Consider the following 10,290-nt stretch of genomic DNA (forward strand, 5'->3'; position numbering starts at 1 on the left):
GGAAAACAAGTAAAAACAATTGTCTCATTATGTTGAGAGAAAATGTAATTCAGCCAGCATTACCCTTGCAGCAAAACATATTTACTGTTGCAATTTAGTCGTATATGAACATAATTTCAAGGAGACAGGGTTGAACAGTGATGTGTTACCTGCTCCATGAACAGGAAGGCAGCTCTCACTGCAGAATGCTTCAGTGTGATCAAGACCAGAGCTGCAGTGTGATCACCACCTTTACCATTTTTGTAATGTGTCACAAATCAGAAAGCTATATTATTCAGCTTGGTTTGTCAACTTTAAATGCATGTCGGATGCTGTTGCAGGCTAAGCGGAAGCAAACAAAGGAGACAGGTTAACCAACAAATACATTTTTACTTATTTCAAAGTCCTGCCGTTTTTATCTGGCCGTTTTTATCTCTGCCTTTTTAACGAGAATGATTAGATGTCTCTGAGCTTGCCACTTTTTGATCCTGCTTGCATCATCAGGCGCAGGATTTCAGGGATGCATAAATCTTCCTACCAGATACAGCGAGTTCTGACAATTGCAGGGGAGTATATACTAATACAAACACACAAAGATAAAGTTGAAAAGTGGTTTTAAACTGTTTCCAGCGTGTGGGCGGATCAGCCTGTAGCAGGTTAGATACAGTCTCTGTGCTCTTTCTCCTGTGGCACAAATGAGCTTTTGTCAAATGAGCTGTTTTTTTGTGACAGGTGTTATGCTCTGATGCGTCATCCATCAGAATAATCCTGGCTGAGGCGTAGGGAAATGTAGCATCACTTGTGAGCAACACCGAACAGAAATACTCCTTAAAATATAGATAAAGACACAGAAAAAATGTAACAACCATGCCCTTATTTCCCATCTCCTTTCCCTCCTCCCACCTCTCCTCTGCTGTTGTTTTATGTCTTTCTTTCTGTCTTCCCCTGTCTCTTCCGTTCTCTCGTGTAATCCGGTGAGGATCAAGAAAATGTCTTTCTGTGAATTATGAAAAATCCTCCACCTTTTATCATTCCTCCTGTCACTTGAGCTCTGCTGTCCTCTCTTGCCTTCTCTCCTCTCATCCGATAGGAGGACAAAGCAAAGAAACATAGACGAGGTTGTGAAAAAACAAAAAAAACGAACTCAATTTCCTCCTTTTTATCTCTGTCTTTGTCTCATTCTTACTTACCTCTTCTGATGTTACATCTCCTCTCCTCCTCACTCCTCTTACCCTTCCTCGTCCTTCTCCCTTCTCTGTTTCCTGCTGTCTTAAGCCAAAGAAGCTCCTCTAACAAGGTGAAAAATTATGATTTGAGGGAGTCTCCCTGTAACATATGGAAAGAAGTTTCAGGAGAGGAATGTCCGTCATTAAGACTTTAACCTACTGCTGGCACAGAGGCCCCTCACTGCTGACCTAGCTCTCTGTGAGCATATCTGTGTGTGTGTGTGTGTGTGTGTGTGTGTGTGTGTGTGTGTGTGTGTGTGTGGGACCTAGTTGTCGGATGATGCCCCGCTGTACTCTGACATCCTCATATATCACTCAGTCTGATGCAACTATCGCACACAAGCGCACACTTTTTCTCAAACACTTTTTTCACACACAAGTTAACAGTTACATTCTTCCTCTCTCTCTCTCTCTCTCTCTGTCTCTCTCTCATGTATACACACACACATTAAACACACACACACACACACACAGGTAGGTAGGGGCCAAGCACAAAGTCAGGAATCATGTGGTTTAATTAATTACCGTCTAAAAGTGACCAAGGTCAGAGCGCTGCTCAGCTGGAAAACATCCCAGAGGTCATGGCCTTTTCATCCGACTCTTCTGAAGCTGTCAGCTGTCTGGGAAGGTGAAGTAAGAGCACCTTAAAGCGTCGGCCAGTAAGTACATACAGTATGGAGCCAACTGTTGAAACACTGTCACTCTGTAAAAGCCTGAGTGCACAGTGCATTACTCTTAAGTCTGAATTTGTGTGTAATGTGGTGGAAAAACTACTCAAACCCTTTTACCTAAAGTATTTGCAAATACAATAATGTAAATCTCTCTTTCTACAGTATGTCCCCTTTAAGTTGTATTTATCTGAAAAGTGATACCACTGTAACAAGTCACATTACACAATATATTGCACAGCTGTATTGCAAAAGTGCTCACCACCACACACCCCTCATCACATCTGACACATGATTGATTTTAAGACTATCAAAGTTTTAACTACTTTTTGTTTGGAAATGCAGAATGAATGAATCAATAGTTTTTTTTATTTTCTTGTCTGGTCATTTACATGATCCAGCTCTCATGAGATGAATCAAGGATGACCTTTGACAAATGGCTAAAAGATGCAAAGTGCATCAAATTGCCAAATCAGCAAATCACACAAGTTTGAATGTTGCATAGGAAATTAAGAGAGGGCACACATAGGCTTTCAAACATTTCACTGTATTGTTGGTCACATCTGGTTACTGATCCTTCCTGATGCTGTTTTTAGGTGCGGAATCTGTGCCTCAAAGTCTTTGTTAGGTTCAGTGTCATCAATCCAGCAAATTGAAGAGCCTTTCTTCTTTTCAAGCATGACTAATGGTTTTTGTAATTGCAGGCGGAAAGTTCTCTAGTCAGGGTTCAAGTGTTTGAGACCCTGCAGAGAAAAACCTCAGTCTTGAATAACGGCCGGAAAACAAATGGCTTTTTTAGTTGCAGTGAGGAGAGGAGTGCAGTCAGACAGGCGGGCAAATAGTTCTTCTGTTCTTTAATTAATTAAACTGTCACAAATAGAGATGCACTGATACTGATATTTGATTTAAAAGATTTCACTAATTCTGCAAGCCTTGAGCCAACACTTCAGCCAGTAGGGCCCTGCCTGAGGATCTGAGGCTGTGTTCTGGCTCATAGGGGAGCAGCAATTTAGCAAGGAGGGCATTTTGGCCAAGGAGGCAAAGGGGTGAAGCAGTGAGGTTTACAGGGACCAGATTATTAGTATTCACTGACTGTACAGCTACATTTCCAGCAGGGGACTCTGTTACTGGGAGAGACAGGAATAGCCTTAGAAGGTGATACAGGATGAGATCACAATTGGAGACTATTACAAATGTTTGCAGAAAGCATTTGAGCCTCAAGTCTACCTGGGTGTAAACAATCAGGACGGTACAAGGCAAAGTTCTGAACATATCAAGAGTCCAGGGTGTACAGGCAGCTGAAAATCCCCGAACCATGCCGGCGGAGATACAGTATGGGACCAGAGAAAATAACTCTCAGAGCCACTAAAGACTGAACAATTGAGTTGGATTGTTCCTTTACCAACTCAGCTCCTACTCAAGCTGAAACATGATTGATACCGGCATGAACAACAATAGTACTCACAGTGGGATATTTTTTGATGAGAGGCAGTAGTTTCCGATCAATGTCGGCCAGGTGAGCTCCAGAGAAACACACGACAGCCACCTGGCTGGAGCGGACCGACATACGCCTCACCATGGAGACCCCTACGATAAGTGTGAAAGGGCTGGTACAAGCAGGTAACTCAGCCGTGTGAGAAGGCGAAGCAGCGGTGATGTGGCGCCTGGTAGTGGCATCTGCCAACGGGTCCATGCTGGCTCCAGGGACAGAGCCCAACGGCTGATTAGGGTCGTCATTAACCAGAGGGAGGAAGCATTCAAGATGCTGCAGGTTTTCATTCAGAGCCATAAAGCAGCAGGTTTTCCTTCTACATCTGACCACCACTTCTGTAAGTTCAAAGAAGGAGAGAAGCAGAAAAGACAACTTCATAACAGTCGTACAGTGATAATGAGAGATAAAGACGTTGGAAGATGGTGTGCTGCTTAAATCAAAATTACACAGCTTTGTAATTGCAAAGCTGATACTGTACCCACAGAGCCAACTAGAATATTTCTGATGTTTCTCGGTTGGAGGCTACTCTAATGCCTTGGGAGTTTAAATAAAGCCGACCTCAGAGGATCCTGTGAGTCTGTCTTGAGGTTTTTACAGAAAGAGTGCAAAGCACTGAAATCTAATTATTATCTTCAATTTAACAAGGTCACAGCACTATTCCTGGGTATGAAAGAGTTAGAAAAGTCAAACATTGTGTGACACTGTGCTCAGTTTAAGGCAAGGAAAGGCGAGTTTATTTATATAGCACAATTCAAGGTGCTTTACATAAAAAGCATCAAGATAAGGTGCAAAAGAAACAATACAATACAATCAAAAACAGTCATTAAAGAGCTAAGAGAATAGAAATAGAATATAAAAACAAGCTAAAATAGAATAAGACAGATAAAAGAATAAAAGTTACAGTGGAGTGTAAGATATGAATAATTATTTGATTTAATAAAAGGCAGCGGCAAACAGAAAACTCTTCACCCTTGATTTAAAAGAAGTGAGAGTTGGAGCAGACCTGCAGTTTCTGGGAGTTTGTTCCAGATATGTGGAGCATAAAAACTGAAAGCTGTCTGTCCATGTTAAGTTTTGACTCTGGGGACAGAAAGCAGACCTGTCCCAGATGACCTGAGAGGTCTGGATGGGTCATAACGTAGCAGCAGATCAGAAATGTATTTTTGCCCTAAACCATTCAGTGCTTTATAAACCAACAGCAGTATTTTAAAATCAATTCTTTGGGAGCCAGTGTAAAGATGTGAGAACTGGAGTTAATCCCTGATATATTCTTAACGTGATAGTAGGCTGACTTTGTAATTGTCTTAATGTGACTGTTGAAATTCAGGTCTGAGTCCATGACTACAGCAAGATTCCTGGCTCGGTTTGTGGTTTTTAACATTACTGATTGAAGCTGAGGACTAACTTTTAATTGTACTTCTTTGGCTCTAAAAACAATTACTTCAGTTTTTTTTTTTTTTTTGTTTAATTGAAGAAAATTCTTGCATCCAATCATTGATTTGTTCAGTGCACTTACTCGGTGCTTGTATTGGACTATAGTCCCCCGGTGATATATTTACAACAACAATAAATTTAAAAATGACAAATGTGTGGTTTAACAGAGGGGCAAACTTGCTGGTTTTCTACTAAAAAAAGCAGAATTATGACAAGCTGTAAACACCTGTGTTCTTTGATAAGGTGTGACAGTCATCTCATTCCAGCCTATGGCAACACTACCGATAATTTTATTACTGCCAGCTTCTGTTTGGCTGTTTTTGGATTGCACATGTGACCTTTTGTAGACCTCTTTAGGGAAGAGAATGCTGCTTCATGCTGGTTATGTTTTAAACCCTGGGACACCGACTTTGTTGCTGCAAGATGAAAGCCATGTATCTTCAAAGCTCTGTGAGTACCTGCTCATGTCGATTACTGGGCTTTTTTGTTTTCAAAAGTAGACATGTGTCACAGTCACAAAAAATGGAAAAGATATTTAATACTGTATTTTTAGAGCTGCAAATGGCAGTGAGGAATGTTTCAAAAATAATCCCCAAATCAGACGGATACAGAGAGAGAGAGAGAGAGAGAGGTTTTAAAGATTACCTTTTACAAACTCAAGGACACTGTCCAACCACAGTGGGAGGGCTGAACATGTGAAAAACATCTTGAAAAAAGTGATACCGAGGAGCTCAGGGGGCAGTGTCGTCCTGCAAGAACACCAGCTGCTCACACAGATGGGTTCGGAGCATGCTCATAAAGCAGTGGTGGATCTAGAACAGGTGAAACGGAGCCAGAAATATAGCAGTTAAAGAGGCTGATATAGTGTTATTAGATACTAAAAGTTATGTGATGTAAATGTTGTACAAATCTAGGACAATAGATCAGTTACCTCAGATATTACTCCGAACATTATAGCACATACTAATCAGTGACTGTTGTGTAAAATATGAGTATTCTTAATAGGCATATGTACAGCTACCACTCATGCAAAATATGCATGACATGTTGGTCTACAAATGATCCAGTTCTTCTCTCCTCTCCTCTACTTACTTGTGACCATAATGAGGACTGCTGGATTGCTGGAAGGAGGATTGTGTAAGAATTCACCTCTGAGGAAGTTGAAAGGCATCGCCGCAGGTTAGAAGACTGGTGACTGAAGTTGGGTTACGGCTCCGTCGTAAGGTTTCATACAGGTTGCCTCATTATTAGACGTATTGTTTGCCAGCAGCATGATTTAGATTTTACTGCTGTGAACAAAAGTGAAAAGGAACAATAATGTCTATGGTCTCTCAGAATGTGGGGTTGATTTGGGACAAATCACACAGTCAGCACACACACACAGTCCAGGTTCATACTGGTTGGAGTGAAGCAGCCGTCCTCCTGATAAATCCTGAGCTCATTATGTCGAGCAGCGCAGCAAAACTAAAAACTGTAGTTATCAACTTGACAGGACAGAGGAAACTATCCAGCAACATGCTTCTGAACTATTTTTTTTAGACAGACAAGCAAAAAACAAGCTATTTTCTGTTTTGTTTTTTTTTTAATTTCTATTCTGACTGTTGATTTGAAGAGGAAAACGTGTTAGGGAAAAACAGGAAAAAACGGGAGGTGGATGACGTTCTTTTAATTCACATGAAAGATGGAAATTATCAAACAAGTTGAACACAGTAAGCAGTGATTCAATTCCCGTGCCTCGTCTGGGTTTGGTCAGCTGAATAGGCGGTCCTACAATGTGGCCCAGGACACATTGTGTTTACACCACTAAATGAACGTGGCCACATGCAGCCCAGATCATCTCCGAATGTGGTCTGAGTGATCGGATCTCAATACGTCCTCAGTGCATCTTGGGTGCGTTCACACCTGTACTTAGAGCTGTCCACTTGTGATCGGATCACCTGAGACCATGTTAATGCCAAGTGTAAACAGGGCCTAAAAATCAAGCTAGCAAAAACAACCTATATAGTTACGTTTATGCCAAGTAGAGGCTGTAGTAATTATGACCCGGGGAAGTGACGCAGTTCAGATGACATCAATATAATGTGACGGTTTGCCTTATTAGGAGGAGGCGGGTTGGGTGGATAATTGGATGGCACAAAGTGGACTTAGATGCAGGAGACCGCTGTTCGCTTCTCACTTCCAACCGTGAGTGTCATGTTTTTAACTGCAAGTCAGGAGTCACACATGATTTTGCTTTCCAATCATTTCTATATCGAATGGGGAGAGAGGCATTCACTTCTGGATGTGAATTTACCCCCGACCCCTTCACTTCGCACAGAGTTCAATGTGATTGACACACAAAACCAGCAGGTTCTCCAATGTCCAGCAGGCTTGAAAGATAAGGTGGATTCAACCTTTCATTCAGGAAATGGCAAAATAATACAAACAGTAAAGCCACAGCTACAGTGAGGACAGTGATAGAGGTTAATGACAATGAAATATTTGATAAAATGCTGTAATAAGAATTTATAACTATGTGGACTGCAATTGTTAGCCCACTAGCCATGCTAGCTCAACAAGTTGTGTTTATAACCCTGCCCACATTATTTGGCTGACTGCAGTTTTACCACTTGTTTTTTCGTTAATCAAGGTCCATTAGGTGGTACATTCTGAACCGCCATCAGAGTCTGGGATGATCCATTGTAAACGTTGTAATATGTTTAGTTGCTTGTCCGCACACAGAATATATTTGAATTTGTTCTAACTTCCTTTATTGGCAATAAAGAGGTGGAGGATATATCTGAGGAAAAGACTTTTTCATGGCAGTCAGGCGCAGGTGGAACCAACATTAACAAGCCTCACAGTCCCAGTAAGCCATAACATCATACACAAGTCAAGGGCAAGTAAATGTGATGCATTCATTATAAAAGTTATGAATTACATGTGCTTTTCCTGTTACGGCTTGTCAAAATGTCTACAAAATGATCCCCCCACCCAAGTTTGTATAATTTTGTGGTTATTTAAAAAGGAAACCATGTCCAAAAAAGCTAACCTTTATTAATAATGATGTTAGCTGTTGTGGCTCTGGTGGTTGGTGAGTTCACATCTGGATATCTTTTGGAGATCAGGTGGTTTTGGTTGAGCTATTTGACTGGTAGTTTTGTTGAGGACCTTCTTAGTGTAGACTCCCAGTACAGCTTGAGTGCCCGTTGTCCTTTTTAATTTAATTTCTATTTATTTTAGAAAGCAGTAATTATTAATGTAACTTCACAACCTCAGCCAAAACGGCAAATTTCCCCAAAGGACGTTTATCTACTGTACAGTACACATGAAGTCTGTAAGTATATGACATTTTCTATTGATTTTTCTCACTAGTCAAGCATACTGGATGAAATATGAAACACTGATTATCAGATTGAAGATCTGACGTTCAGGACATCTAGGTCTTGTGCCAATACTGATTCAAACACTGTCTGTACTTTGTTATTGAGATAAAGCTATAGTAAATACTCTACAGATCCATCCAGAGGTTGATGAATAGCAACAACAACAAAAAGAAACCTCTCCACCTCTCAATCAACCTCCATCTTTTCATCTTCTTTATTTCGCTCCTTCTATCTTCTGTTCACTTGAAGAGAGCTCAACAGTGCGGAAGACAAACAGCAACACTCCATATCCCTGTGGGAGAGAGGATGGGGTCACTGTGTAACTCTGTGTGTGTGTGTGTGTGTGTGTGTGTGTGTGTGTGTAGGTTAGGGTTAGCCACGTCATCCAGCGTTGTGTGTGTGTGTGTGTGTGTGACAGAGATAGATAGAGCGAGAGAGAGAGAGCACACAGCATGATTCTTTGTCATTGTGCACGTCTGTATACTCTAAAAGGTCATTTGATGTGTATGATGTGTGAGTTCAGTGTCTCAGTTAGTGTGCATCTGAGTGTTTTCCACTATGTGTGTGAATATAAGCCATGCATGTATCTGTCTGTGTGTGTGTGTGTGTGTGTGTGCGCCTGTGTGTGAGTGTTTGTGTGTGTGAGAGAGAGGTCAGTGCAAAGCTGACAGGTTGTGCACTGTGGCAAGGTTACACAGGGAATACAGCTGGGAATGGATGGATTGAAGGAAGAAGCTCAGGAGGCAGAATGGAGGGAAAGTGTATACGTGACCTCGTCTATGGAGGGAGAAGACTTTGAAAGACATGTAGACACAGCAATCAGTAGAGGAGAGATGCTGTGTTGTTTTATATCAGCAAAACTACAGGCATGTAAACATTTTCCTTTTTTTTTTTTCGCAAATCTGCACCTTTTTCTTAGCAATGTTCTTCTGACTGATTAGACGCCTCACCAATAAACCAACATTATTCCGAGACACGTTTCAGAACTGTAAATATGTGCTTTTCTCTAAGTACAAACAGAGCCAAGTCTTAAAGTTTTTGGATTAGCTGGTAGTAGAGGAAGCAAAAGGCTTAGCAGGGAAAAAACACCATCCAGTTTTATCCCAAATCTTCTGAGTGGAAAGCTGTAGATACAAACTGTATAAAACATGTGCTATATGTTACCTAGCATAGTGAGATTATGTAACTTTTTAAAGAAGAAAGATGAAATGCTTCATTCAGAAGCAACACTACGTACTCTTGCTTAATTTAACACACTCAGGCTTTTGCTGCTGTAGCCTCACTTTGCATTACCAGTAGCTTATGGTGGCTAATGTTAGCAAACTTGAGATAGATATTAATGTGTACTGTGGTGAATATTGAGTCAATTTGAAGAGTTTAGGACTTATCTCTGCTTGTGTTACCATTACTGTTTAGCAAAAAGATACAAAGGCTCATTTTAGAAGACTTTAGCAAAGAAAGAAAATTATCAAAATTATTCATGGTTCATAGGATTGGTACTCATGTCAATATTGAAAACAAGTATTTTGACCCATGAGTGTAAGAAGCATTGAAAATGTGAGTGAGACAATCTAACAGGGGTTTGGGGGTCCTAACAGATTTGATGTCATTTCCTGTATTCTGGCGCTTTTTAACAGGTGGTTTGATACTTTTATCTGGCTAGAGGAAGTCTAGAGGAAGTGGCTGGCACCAGATCACATATTATATGAAGATATTAAAAAGATAAAAGTACAGAAATTGATTCGATGACTAATTCAGAACCATCTTTAATAAAAAAACACGTATTGTTTATTTAACCTTGAGAATCTATTTATGCTTGCATGCGATTGCAATTTCTGTTAAATGAATTTCTTTAATGTTATCTATTCTATTCTCCAATAAACTACATTCATCTACTATGAAGAATCAGCAGGACCTGAGGCCTGTGTCTCAAAGCTACTTTATGTTTTTAGCCACTTATCATGGAGGCTTTGTTTACACAGACATTTTCTCACACATAACACTGCTACTGAGAAGTACTCCACATGAATATTTAGAGAAACAGTTCATGACAACAGGCATCAATATAACAACCATCTGCCACCTTTCGTGAGAAGCAACAGTCTTGAATTCATAACTGTCATAGG

General features: G+C 40.6%; 1 long non-coding RNA gene across 1 annotated transcript; it reads right to left on the bottom strand.

Annotated features, from left to right (window-relative positions):
- Positions 1 to 290: 290 nt before the first annotated feature.
- On the bottom strand, positions 291 to 6,154 carry LOC122997241. The gene is made up of 5 exons (XR_006407187.1): positions 5,892 to 6,154; positions 5,445 to 5,611; positions 3,339 to 3,700; positions 1,731 to 1,825; positions 291 to 1,305 (listed from the first exon to the last, which is right to left on the bottom strand). It is a non-coding gene; the product is annotated as an uncharacterized LOC122997241 (long non-coding RNA).
- Between the last annotated feature and the right edge of the window lie 4,136 nt (positions 6,155 to 10,290).

The sequence above is a fragment of the Thunnus albacares genome, chromosome 14 (genome assembly GCF_914725855.1).
Source record: "Thunnus albacares chromosome 14, fThuAlb1.1, whole genome shotgun sequence".
Classification (NCBI taxonomy): domain Eukaryota; kingdom Metazoa; phylum Chordata; class Actinopteri; order Scombriformes; family Scombridae; genus Thunnus; species Thunnus albacares.